Genomic DNA, 13,609 nt, shown 5'->3' with positions numbered 1-13,609 from the left:
AGAGAACATCCACATTCTTATTTATGGCAGCAGAAAAAGGAGCAATGTTTCCTTCTGTGCAATGGGTTGGTTGATATTTCCAGGGCTCCTGCCTAGGGAGCTGGGTCTGGTGGTGGTGAAGGTCAGAGGCCAGGGTTTGAATTCTAGCTCTGGCAGTGGCCCCGGGTGGGCTACTAAAGTGGAAAAACCTCAGGGCACACCTCTCCAAAGGACGACCTCAGCACCTGTCTTGTGAGTTGCCATCTAGATAAAATAAGGTCAGGCATGTTGAGGTGTTGACCCTGTACCTGGCACACAGTAGGTACTCAATACGTAATGGCTGCTTTGACAAGTATGATTCATTTTAAAGTAAGTATTATTGCTCAATCCTGTGGCAGGGCATGAAAATTGTTGAAGGTCATGACACACGTGCTGTGTTGAAGCTGGAATCCTCTGTTTAGAAACAGCTATGCTGATGGCTCATGAATGGTGGCCTCAGTCGTGGAGACAGATGGGGTGGGAGTTTGCTTTTGCAGGCTTTTATTGGTTCTTAGTCATGGGGTACATTTGGGCTTGAAGCTTTCTGATTTTGTTAAATCCTTTTCCTCTATTTTTCTTTCTATGGGGCGACTTCTGCTTTCCTTGGGAAGCTGTCACTCAAAAGAAGTGACAGCCAAGAACAGGGCATTTTTCTTCTCGTCTTCCTTCTCATATTTATTCCTTGTCTGCTTTTCTCTTTTTAATGAATTTCTAGTTATCAAAGCAACAGAGCATCCATTTGGAGGTAAAATAATCCCCATAATCCCATTCTCCAGGGCAACTTCTACGGACACGTTCATACTGTCCCTTCTAGTCTACCTTCTTAAGGTCACATCATAAGGGCCAGTTTCCTGTCCTACGTTATCTGGCTCATCAGTGGAGTATCAATATCTCCCTATGTTAAAAATATTGTAAATGTACATTTTAATGGACATTAAAGAGTAGCCCGTTGAGTGGAAATACCACATTTTCCTTAATCATCCTTCTATTGTTGAACCCTTGGGTTGTTCTCATTTTACTTCACTATCCCAGGCATCTCCATGAAGAGAGCTTTGCCCTTATCATAGGTTTTTCTCTGAGGCTTGAATTCCCAGGAGTGGCCAATGACTATGACGATGGCCAAGGACCTATGAAGATGGTTAAGGCTTTAGGGAGAGAGTGAAGCAGCTATAAAGATGGTTAAGGATCTTGATTCTCTTGATTCACATCCCCATTACCTCTAATTAGCTTTATTTTAATCTGTGGTTTTAAAAATCCTGCCTTTGTAACAGACAGGGCTTTCACTTGAGAGACACAAATTTCACACTTGTTTCCCTAAAGCGTCTCCAAGTTACCTAAATCCAAGACCGTCTGAAGCCAGTGCAAGCACATTTCCAAGGTATCCAGTGTGGTCCTGCCAAGGCTGGGCACTGCTCCACTGTTGGAGCAGCAGGGTGGAGAACAGAGAGCTCTGCCACCATGTGAAGCAAACCTGGGTCCCAGCCGTGTCCACCCACCATCCCCATCCCTGCCACTTTGTTGCTGCGTGATCTTGCAAAACATCTTATCTTTAAAGTAGGGTTAACCCTTCACCCATCTGAATGCTGGTGAGTGATTTCCTAGGGTTGGTCCATTTCTAAGAGTACTGTTCACTCACTCAATCATTTACTCAATAAATATTTAATTAGCACTGTGTTAGGTTCTTGATTCCTTATTCCCCAAAGTTCCATCTGTGCTCATTAGTTCAACAGAGGAATGAACTGAGGTCAGACAATCATGGGTTAAAATCCTTTCTCTCTCACAATTAGCTGTGAGACTTGAGCAAGTCATTGAACCTCTCTTAGTCTCAGTTTTTCCTCTGTAAATTGGGAACAATAATAGCAGCCTGTAAGGTGTTTGGGTGGATTAAATGATAGAATGCATGTAAAGTTCTTAGTAAGCACCCAGCAAATATTAGCTATAAACTGCTATTACATTGCAGAAAAGGATCTCAAACAACTTCTAAGATAATCATTTTGTCCTGTTTTCAGGATGAACAAATTCAAGTCATGTGGCTGTGGAGGTTGTTAATTGCCTGGGTGCTGGCAGAAAGGCTCCCACGGGTTCCTGGGGGCTCATTTGCCCTCCCAGGACAAGGAAGCACCTTCCTGTCCATCCATGACTTAGAATCAAATACCAAAAACAGATGAATTGAAGATTAGAGGATTTTTCAGTGTGGTAGAGAGGTTGAATATCAGAATGAGACAGTGTCTGCGCATTAGAAAAATATCATAATCAAGGGTAACAATGTTATAATGTTAGAGTGTTAAAAACAACTCAATATTAGAACGTGTGGGTGTTATAATAATGGATAGAACATTGTCCTAGAAGAACTTTGGCTTTATTTTATTTTATTAAATAAAATAAAGGGCTATTACAGAGGATCTGGCCTTTTGCTGAATTTGTAGACATGAAAAAAGCCACAGAAAAAAATATGGTATAACTTTTCTGGCAGTTGGTAGTAGTGGTTTTAGATAGAATTTTGCAGAGAAAAATTCCAAACTGAACTGTCACCGTGTTTATAATATAGTGCGCACTGGGGAACAGAATGCCAAATTTGCATGCATTTTTGACACTTAAAAAATTTGACCATTTAGACTGGGCACGGTGGCTCATGCCTGTAATCCCAGCGCTTTGGGAGGCCGAGGCAGGTGGATCACAAGGTCAGGAGATGGGGACCATCTCCTGACTAACATGGTGAAACCCCGTCTCTACTAAAGAATACAAAAAAATTATCCAGGCGTGGTGGTGGGTGCCTCAGCTACTTGGGAGGCTGAGGTAGGAGGAGGCATGAACCCAGGAGGCGGAGCTTGCTGTGAGCTAAGATGACGCCACTGCACTCCAGCCTGGGTGACAGAGCGAGATTCGTCTCAAAAAAAAAAAAAAAAAAAAAAAATGACCATTTTGACCATTTAAGTAAATGTTGGCCTGGGGTGTGTTACCTGGGGTTATTTCCCCACTCTGAGTGCCCTGGGTGTGGGCACTCACAGTTCCTTTCCTCTATCCTAGGGTTGCTTCTGGAAATATGTGCAGATCACTGATTTCAGATCAGTCCCTTCATTCCACCAGTGAAGATGGGGAGGCCCAGAGTCACTAGGTGATCTGGCCACACCACATGGGGGCTTTGCAGAACCAGGAGTGGAATCTGACCGCCTGACTATGCATGTGCTATCCTTTCTCCCAGCCCCGTGGCTCAGCTGCTCCCTGGGTCATAGTCTGACCAGAGTGCCATGGGTGCTTGGCAATCCCACCTCCTGTGCTTGGCATCAGTAAATTTTGCCTTGGAGTAAAGCTAAGTGTGTACTTGTCTTACTTAACCAGCTAGCTGTTGATGTGCCTTAAGTTCCTAGGGCACATGTCATTTGTTTATATATTTTAACTAAGAAAATACATAGTTGGGAGAAGATGGTCATCTGGTCAACCCAGAACACTTGAGTAGAGCATTTTGTTAGAGCCAGGAAGCCTGGGTTTAAATCCCAGCTCTGTCACTTCCTAGCTGTGTGATCTTGGGCAAATGACATAACTTCTCTGTGACGCAGTTTTTCCATCTGTTAAATGGGGTTAATATTAACTTCACAATATGATCGTGAGGATTAATGAGATGAAGACCCTTAGCACAGTGGCTAGGACGGAGTGTGGGTGTTTAGTAAAACATTGTTATGATCATCCCTTGCCCTCCTGCTTCCCCTCAACTCCACCACCTCCTCCCTGGATGCTGGCACATTCATCTCTCAATACCCTGGTATCTGGTTCAGGCATAGACACTTAACTCACTCCCAAATACCAACAAGTTTCTAAGTGATGAACACTTTGGGGCTTGGGCTTTTCTTAATGAACCAAAAGAATTAAAAATAAAATCTCAAAATCCCTAAGCAAGCTGGGAGTCAGAACATGAGAGGGGAAGTTTACATCTGCTGAAGGTCAGCCACGCTCTTGTAAAGTTCATTCCCACAGCCTCCATGCAGAAGAGATCATTTTCTATATCTTACAGATGAGAACACTCGAGGCACAGAGGCAAATTAATTTGGCCAGCGTCGGAGAGCAAGAAAGAGGTGGAGATCAGAGTCTGAGACTCTGAATGTTTGATCCTAAAACCCATTCTCTTTCCACCAGGATGTCCCATTTTGCTCTATGAGCTGGAGTGTGATCCAGTCTTCACCTCGCCCTGGGCCGAGGAAGGAGAGTAGGGAGGGTAGAATGTAGGGTAGGCTGGGGTCAGAGGAAGAGAGTGTGGTCCATGCTCCAAGAATGAGTGTGGACTTGCTTTGATCATTTCCCACATTGGTCTAGAATACCTGGTTACTCCTCTGTAAAATGTTGAATGCTTCCTTTGTGAGTGAGGTCCACCGTACAGGGCCGTTGCAAGATGGGATCGTGTTGAAGCAGGCGAAAATGCTTGGAAAACCAAAACAAATGAGCTAAGCAAAAGCAATGGGCTTTAAGAGCTGCATCTCATCGTCAATCTTCCTCCACAGGCTTCGTTTAGGTAGAAGGACAACCCCCTGAAGTGGAGGAGACTTGGGCCAGACTAGACTGGCCAGGATGGAGGAAGAGCCAGAATAATCCTTAAGGAGGGAAAGGCAGGCCACAGCTGGCCCAAAGAGTGTTATGAGACCACGCGACAGATAGGAACGAAGTTTTGGGGACAGCAGATGCAGAATCGGGAGTGGTGAAGCGTGCCTAGTGGATGCTGGTTCAGAACAGAAGACTCAGACCAATACTAAGAACCAAGGAAGAGGACGAAGGTCTGCCTGTAAGTGTTTTGGATGCAGATCTAATGTCCCAAGAGATCTTCCACCCAAAGCTCAGACCAAAGGGATGGGTTGTTCAAGATGGCAGGTTTACAGGCATAGGGAGGAGACGGATTCGGGTAGGAATGACCTTCATCAAGGTCACTCAATTAGGACAAAGAACAGAGAGCTCCACCCAGTTTGGTAGCTGAGACTTGCTGGCTGCCTGCCCCATCCACTCCTTCTGAACTCCAAAGTTCCATGGGGCTGGATCCAGCCACAGGCAGTGGCTTTTCATCCTTCCATCTCCAGCCACAAAGAGACAACACAATGGAAAAATAATTAAAAAATAAGAGTGCAGGTTGAGGCGGGGGGGAATGCATTGGTAGGAGGGATGGGGGAGCCATTTCCAGAGAAGAGCGGGATGGAGGGTTGGAGCGGTTGGCATCGTGATAACCAACAGATGCGATTCTGCAGATAAGCGTGGCAACTTAGATAAATTTCAGGCTTTGGAGGTGGGCGCCTGTGTCCCCTATCCTCCGTCTGCCTTTTTTCAATTTTATCTCTGAGCAAGGGAGGGGGAGGGGGAGGGCAGAGAACTCTGAGGGGTGAGGAGATAGGAGGAGGGGAGGGCAGGGAGGGGGGCCACTTCATCTTCGGGGACTTTGGCTTTTCTTTTTAATGTGTTTTTCCCAGAAGGTGGGAAATGCCAACACATACTCGGAGACCTAGAAGGCGGCCTATGTTTTTTAAAAAGCAGCGGACAAAAATCAAAATATTTGAAAATGTATTTCATGGTAATTATGTCATATTTCATGGGCTGGTGCCACTACTGAAAGAGAGGCTGAATGCCTTAATTTGTATAGAAATTGTAATCATTTGTTCATTTCAAGGTGAAAATTGCATTTTTTAATTTAAATTGTATCCTGCATGATAGTCTATTATCTAGTAAAATTGTCTCCATGTCTGAATGCCTTATATGCAGCTGCAATGCTTGTTACAAATCCACTTATATTCATAAAAGCAGGTGGACATCTCAGGAAATGGAAGCCGTTGTGTGTGTGCGTGCATGTGGATGCGTGTGGACGCGTGTGGAGGTAGGAGCCCCTCTTGACCACCTCCCTCTCCCGCCTTGTCAGTCAGCCACCCCCACTTCCAACTCTCATGTCGGCATTTCCAGATCTGCTTAACAGATGATAATTAGTTGGAATAAATGAGGAAGCTGCCTGATGTGGAGGAACCAACCCTGGACTGAGTCAGGGAGCCAGGCGGGGCTCTGCCTCTCCATCACTGTGTGTCTCTGTTAGGTTGCAGCCTTAATCCCCTCTCTGGGCCTCAGTTTCATGCACTTAAAGTTTCCTCCACGTAAAGGTTCTGTGTCCATATGGCAACTGAGTGGTTAAGAGCCTGGCTCTGGAGCCCAACTGCCTGACTCCGAGTCTGACTATGACTCCCAGTTTTGCTGCTTGCTAGCTGTGTGATCTTACGAAAATCCCTGAACCTCTCTGGGACTCAGTTTCTTCATCTTTAAAATGGGGGTAACAACAAAATCTACTTTGTATGGTTTCTGCCAGCAAACTATGGCCCTTTTGGACCAAATCCTCCTGCCCCCTGTCCATACAGGCTGGGAGCTAAGAGGAGTTTTTGCATTTTTTAATGGTTGACAAATAAATTCAAAGAAGAACAACATTTTGTGATATGTAATTATGTGAAATGCAAATTTAACTGCCCACATATTAAATTTTCCTGGAGCCGAGCGCAGTGCCTCACGCCTGTAATCCCAGCACTTTGGGAGACCAAGGTGGATTGCCTGAGGTCAGGAGTTCGAGACCAGTCTGGCCAACATGGTGAAACCCCATCTCTACTAAAAATACAAAAAAGTTAGCCGGGTGTGGTGGTATGCACCTGTAATCCCAGCTACTCGAGAGGCTGAGGCAGGGGAATTGCTTGAACCAGGGAGGTGGAGGTTGCAGTGAACCGAGATCATGCCACTGCACTCCAGCCTGGGCTGGAAAAAATTTTCCTGGAACACAGACATGCTCGTGTGTTTACATGTGGCTGCTTTTGTACAACATTCAGAGGTGAGAAACTGACAGAGACTGGATGGTCCAAGAAGTCTCAGATATTTACTAACTGGACCTTTGTGGATAAAGTTTGCCAGCCCCCGAAATAACATAAGTAAAGCACTTAACCCAATCTGGCATGGAATGTGAGGGAGTTTGGATGTCAGGAAGAAAATTAACCAGTCAGTGTTCCTGCGACAGTTTCCATTGTCCAGCTTATACCTGGTACATACCGGTCAGAGATGCAGAATTTCTCTTTGGGATGAACACCAGAATGAGGACTTTGTTTCCCCAGAGAAGTTTTACCCAGAATTTTCTTGAAAATTCCATGACTTTTTTTGAACTCTGGGATGTCAGAAAGGGCTCTGGATCAGAAGTTAAAGGATCTTGTCCATCCACTGACTGTGGGCCTCAACCTCCCACCTGTAAAATGGGTCCCTTCCAGCAGAAGTATGACTGTGAGTGCCCCATGCTGCGTGTGAACAGCTGGCCTGTTCCTGGTGCAGCCGCTGCCTGGAATGGTTAATTTCTTCCTCTCCTTTCACTGGGGTAGGGGCCTTGGTCACTACAGGACCCTGTTTAGAAGCATCTCCTGCCCATCTTTTAGCTCATTCATTCATTCTGCAATTTCCAAGCCTCTCCTATGTCCCAGTCACTGTCTTGGGCAAAGCTCCATCGTGGGCCTTCTTAATTCCAGCCTCCTTTGGCAAAAGAGAAAGAAAACCTGCACTCAAAACATAGCTGAATGTACTTTGGCAACTGACTTCATCTCTGAGCCTCAGTTTCCCCAACTAGAAAATGGAACTAATCATTTCCCTCTTCCTTACAGGATTGTGGGTGAGAATTCAAAGAGATGGTGTATATCAAAATGCCTTATCAACTGTATAGAGTCGTGCAATGGTTATTGAAGAATTGATCTTTCCCAGGAATCAGGCTGGAGAGAGCTTGACTAAGGCCACATGGCTAAAAAGTAACTCAGATGGGTTTAACCCCATGCTGGGGGTTCTTAACTACCCATCACACTTCCTCTCTGGAGGTCTTTTATGCAGGGAAGAGAAAGCCAGCTTTGTTTTTCATCCTGCAGAAACTCAGGGTAGGAAAGACAGGGTTAGAGCTCTAGGGCTTCAGGTTCTCCATCGGTTTTCAGGACTGGATTGTGTCAGAATCAACGGGGGACCTAAAATTATGATGATGATGATGATGATGATGACGATGATGATGATGACGATGATGATGATGATGATGATGATCCTGATGCCTGGGCTTTATTCCCAGAGGTTCTGATTTAATGGGGCGGGGGAGAGGCCTGGACATTGATATGTTTTAGTCCCCTTCCCTCTGCCCTCTTCACCTACCCAGATCTGATTCTAACAGGCAGCAGCCAGAATTGAGAACAAGTGGACTCAGTGTGCTTGAAGCAGGGCCGCTGTGTGGCAGAAATCGTCAAGAATAGCGCCTCCAGGCAGCCCTGTCTTCAATGCCCCTTCAGCAGCTCCCTCCTGCTATGGGAATGGCTGCCATGCTATGTCATGGAAAGACAGTGGGCTCCGGGGTCAGCAGAAGTGGATTCGAATCCTAATTCTGTCCCCACATTCTATCAATAACCCTGTTACAGATGAGAACACGTGGGCTCCAAGAGCTTCTGGAACGTGCTCAGGGCCACACCCCCAGGGCAGGCAGAGCTGAGAATGGATGCTGAGGCTGTGGGTGCTGGAGCCTGAGACCCGACGTCCTCCCAAAAAGCATCTGCCCTGTCAGGCAAGGGCCGGACTCCCGCATCAACTGGCTGATGGTGGACTGATATGTGGCAGCCATCTCCTTTATCTCATTAATCATCATCATTAGATTAGGTATATCTCCTAAATTCTCCCTTCCCCACCCCACAACAGTCCCCAGATGGTTTCCCATTGTTCAATTCCCACCTATGAGTGACAACATGCGGTGTTTGGTTTTCTGTCCTTGCGATAGTTTACTGAGAATGATGTTTTCCAGTTTCATCCATGTCCCTACAAAGGACATGAACTCATCATTTTTTATGGCTGCATAGTATTCCATGGTGTATATGTGCCACATTTTCTTAATCCAGTCTATCATTGTTGGACATTTGGGTTGGTTCCAAGTCTTTGCTATTGTGAATAGTGCCGCAATAAACATACGTGTGCATGTGTCTTTATAGCAGCATGATTTATAGTCCTTTGGGTATATACCCAGTAATGGGATGGCTGGGTCAAATGGTATTTCTAGTTCTAGATCCCTGAGGAATCGCCACACTGACTTCCACAATGGTTGAACTAGTTTACAGTCCCACCAACAGTGTGAAAGTGTTCCTATTTCTCCACATCCTCTCCAGCACCTGTTGTTTCCTGACTTTTTAATGATGGCCATTCTAACTGGTGTGAGATGGTATCTCACTGTGGTTTTGATTTGCATTTCTCTGATGGCCAGTGATGATGAGCATTTTTTCATGTGTTTTTTGGCTGCATAAATGTCTTCTTTTGAGAAGGGTCTGTTCATGTCCTTCGCCCACTTTTTGATGGGGTTGTTTGTTTTTTTCTTGTAAATTTGTTTGAGTTCATTGTAGATTCTGGATATTAGCCCTTTGTCAGATGAGTATGTTGCAAAAATTTTCTCCCATTCTGTAGGTTGCCTGTTCACTCTGATGATAGTTTCTTTTGCTGTGCAGAAGCTCTTTAGTTTAATGAGATCCCATTTGTCAATTTTGGCTTTTGTTGCCATTGCTTTTGGTGTTTTAGACATGAAGTCCTTGCCCACGCCTATGTCCTGAATGGTATTGCCTAGGTTTTCTTGTAGGATTTTAATGGTTTTAGGTCTAACATTTAAGTCTTTAATCCATCTTGAATTAATTTTTGTATAAGGTGTAAGGAAGGGATCCAGTTTGAATCTCTGAATAGACCAATAACAGGCTCTGAAATTGTGGCAATAATCAATAGCTTACCAACCAAAAAGAGTCCAGGACCTGATGGATTCACAGCTGAATTCTACCAGAGGTACAAGGAGGAACTGATACCATTCCTTCTGAAACTATTCCAATCGACAGAAAAAGAGGGAATCCTCCCTAACACGTTTTATAAGGCCAGCATCGTCCTGATACCAAAGCCTGGCAGAGACATAACCAAAAAAGAGAATTTCAGACCAATATCCTTGATGAATATTGATGCAAAAATCCTCAATAAAATAGTGGCAGCCATCTTCTAAGCATGTTTAAGAGTTAATACCAATATGGACCAGTTACTGTAGGCCTGCTATGTTCCAGATGCTTTATGCATGTCGCCTCATGGAGGACATGCTATATGCCGGGGCGTGTGGCCTCACCCAGCGCTCTCTCCTGCGGCTCCGGCATCCTTCTTCCCTGCTCTTCCTGTGTTGTCTGCTGCTACTTTGCAGGCTGCTTTGGTGGAAGCTGATTTTCTTTTGAACTCTAAAGGTTGGAGCACCCAGGGTCCAGTCCCTGGCTCTCTTTTCTTCTTCCATGTTCTATCTTACCCCCTCCCTAAATGATCTCAATCAAATTTGCATCCCAGCCAAATTTCCAGAGCCACATGCATCATCTTCTCCAGGCTACAAAATTGTCAGGCAGCGCCATCTTTACTCAGGGTCTCCCATGGAGCTCCCAGCTCTGCCATGGCTGAGCAGACCTGTTGAATCTCTGCCCCCTGCACCCTACCCCTGACGGCCTCCTTTCCCAGCCTTTCCTGTCTCAGTAAGTGGCCTCCATATCTCCCCAACTGTAAAGGAGCAAAGCCGAGGAGTTACTCTCCATTCCCTCCTTTCCTAACCCCCACCATATCCCAATTCATGAGCAGGACCTGCTGGCTTCTCCTCCAAAATGTGTCCTGAATCTCTCTCCTCTTCACCTCATCGCAGCCACCACCCCGTCAAAGCCACCACTGTCACTGGGCCCCTGGCTTCTTGCCTGTCCAGCTTCATACAATAGTCAAACAGACTTTTTCTAAGTCTGATTATGTCCCTCAAGACCCTCCATGGTTTTCATTCATTCTTAGAATAAAATCTAACTTCTTTGCCAGGATCTACAAGGCCCTTCATTCTGTGGCCACTGTCCATTTCACCCTTCCAATCTCCTATCACAAATGAAAGGCTGATTGAGTAAATGGATGAACACATGAATGAATGCATGGGGAAGGGCCTAGACTGAGAATTAAGAGACATGGACTCAAGCCCTGGTTACTTTGGGACTTTGGACAACCCCTGCTTGTCCTGTCAAAGGAGTCTTGGAGGGGGTAAGTTCCATGCCAAGGTCATCCAGTGGTAGCTGAAAGAGCTAGAATTTGAACAGCTGCCCATCTGGTTCCAAAGCCCATGATGTCCCCGTCATGCTTTTTCTCTGAATGTGCCTTCTATCCCCAGATCCCTCCTCTTGTCTCCAGGTTAGGACCAGAAGCACATCCAGCTGCTGCCAGAAATCCCCACCTGACCCTGCATTCTGTCAGGGAGCTGGGCCCCCGTGTCCTGCAGAACCTTCCACTCACCAGGGCCTGGCCACTCCCAAACCAGCTGCAGAGGCTTGGAGAGGACACTTCATAAGACAAAGTGTACCCAACCAAAAAGGGCATGCTGCCACATCCAGCTGTCTTCCGGAAAGAACCAGATCAACTGCTACTCTGCTGAAGATGGAAAAAATCCCATTAATTTCGTGAGTCTGGACACAGCCCCAAATGACTGAAGCGTCAATCTCCCAGCCTCTGTGCAATGGAGCTAACCCCCTCCCAATCCTTTCTCTAATCCAGGGTTTCTCAACCTTGCCACTGACATTTTGGGCCAGATAATTGTATGTTGAAGGGACTGTCCTGTACCTCATAGGAAGTTGAGCAGCATCCCTGGCCTCTACTCATTAGATGCTGGTAGCAGCTCACCCACCCAGCTGTTATAGCCACAAGTGTCTCCAGGCATTGCCAAATGTCTCCTGGGGTCAATAAGACAACAGATTGCCCCCAATTAGGATTGCAGTAAAATTGCCCCCAGGTAAGAATCATTGCTCAAATCTTAAGCATAGCTTGATCCAGAACTGTTCGATGTTGCAGGATTATAAACCCTACACTGGACATTACTTTTCCACACTGCGGGCTTCTAGTGATTACTAACTCACATGGAACACTTACTAAGTGCCAGGCATCCCACATCTAACATAGATCAACTCACTGACTCCTCACAGCAGCCCTTTGGGGCAGGTACTGTTATTACTCCATTTTACAGATGAGGAGACTGAGGCACAAGAGTTTCGATGAGTTACTCAGGGTTATGCTATTGACAAACTACCCCAGAAAGCCAGGCTCTCTGCAGGGCATGTGCCTGCATTTATGTGCTCATCGAATCCTAACAACTTTACAAGTCACAGTGTCATGATGTGTGGATTTCAGAGGAGGAAACCGAGGCTCATGCAGTTTCCATGAACTCACCCAGTATCCCATAGCCATGGCAACTGCCAGAGCTGGGGTTTGAACCCAAAGCTTATGGTAAAGCCCATTATCTTCCCACTACTCCTGACTGCCTTTTAGAGATGCACAAATACACTTTTGGCTTGACAGGTGCTTAGAGATTTTATTCATGTAGATAATAAGTGAAGATTTATTGAATAGTTATTGATGTCCACTCCATGCGAGGTCTTGTAGTTAAGCAGACAGGCCCTTCCTTATAGAGACAGTGCTGAACTATCTAAAAATGATGTGAGATCTGTAGTTTGCTTCAACGTAACCCAGGGTGTGGAGGGGTGATTGGTAGGGGGAAAAAAGGAAATGGGATGGGTGGTGAGCTGGTAACTGTGGAGGCTGGTGATGGCTATGTCTTTAACTCTTGTGAGATTTTCCATCTCACGATGACTTTTAAAGTGTGAACACTTGAATTCTTGTCTGGGTTCATGCCCTGGCTTCACCACCCAGGGTGTCATCCTGAATCCTTTTCTTTGCTTCTCTAGACCTTGGTTTCCTCCTCCCTAAACTGAGCATAATCATTTCCAGCTGACAGGGTTGTTGTAAGGATCGAGTGAGATGACCCAGGACAGCATGTGGACCACCTGCACAGAGTGAGGGCCTGGCCAATAGCAGCGCTCCTCAGGGCTCATAGCAGCTCCTCTGACATCTCTACAAGGACTTCACTGTCTGCAAGTAGACAGGGAAGACAGCTTCATCCCAGAACCTCACCTTAGCAGCATCCTCAGTCTACCTTCAGCCCAGATCGCGAGGGCAGCCCTAAGCCTTGTGATGGCCCTGGAGGGAGTCTGAGCTATGCAGACAGCAGGATGGAGACAAAGCTTCTAATCGCCATGAAGGACTCTGAGTTCATGCAAGCCCTCCACCCCTCTGCACCAGCTGTGAAAAGGCCTCATCTGGAATTCCTGGTGGTTGAGCAGACAGCAAGGTCCTTGCTGAAGCCACAGATGAGGGGACCCTCCCACCCATTCAGCCCTTTCCCCTTGCTTCCTCTGCACTCTCGAGGGGCTGGCCCCTTTCTCCCATCAGCTGTCTGGGCTGATTGAATTATTTCAGTGTTTTCGGACTCTCAGGAGTTGGCACAGAGTGTTGGAAGCCCTCCAGGAATTCCAGCTGGGTATGGAGCATGGATGAACTTGGCAGGTCACCTGCTTCCTACTCAGTGCTTGTCCACTTCCCCTGGGCTGACGGGAAGAGATAGGGATCGTCTCATGATCAGTGGGTGGCTTCTTGGGGACTGGCCCTCCATTCAGCAAATATTCCATGAGTTGCCCTCCATGTCCCAGACTTCCTTACAGTAGTAAGTTGCAGCCAT

At 46.3% G+C, this 13,609-nt stretch overlaps 1 long non-coding RNA gene across 3 annotated transcripts in view; it reads left to right on the top strand.

The window, feature by feature from the left end:
* The window catches only part of LOC116812997 (uncharacterized), a 40,337-nt gene extending 26,954 nt beyond the window's left edge, over positions 1 to 13,383 (top strand). For 2 of the 3 annotated variants that reach the window (XR_004370860.2, XR_004370859.2), the window contains 2 exons: positions 11,236 to 11,501; positions 12,823 to 13,383. This is a non-coding gene — a long non-coding RNA (uncharacterized LOC116812997). Of the gene's footprint in view, positions 1 to 3,045; positions 3,275 to 11,235; positions 11,502 to 12,822 lie in introns of those variants that run through there. The other variant, XR_004370861.2, reaches the window with a different exon arrangement.
* The last annotated feature ends 226 nt before the right edge of the window (positions 13,384 to 13,609 follow it).

This window comes from Hylobates moloch, unplaced genomic scaffold, assembly GCF_009828535.3.
Source record: "Hylobates moloch isolate HMO894 unplaced genomic scaffold, HMol_V3 SCAFFOLD_9, whole genome shotgun sequence".
In the NCBI taxonomy this organism is placed as follows: domain Eukaryota; kingdom Metazoa; phylum Chordata; class Mammalia; order Primates; family Hylobatidae; genus Hylobates; species Hylobates moloch.
This window is presented reverse-complemented; position numbering and strand designations above follow the sequence as displayed.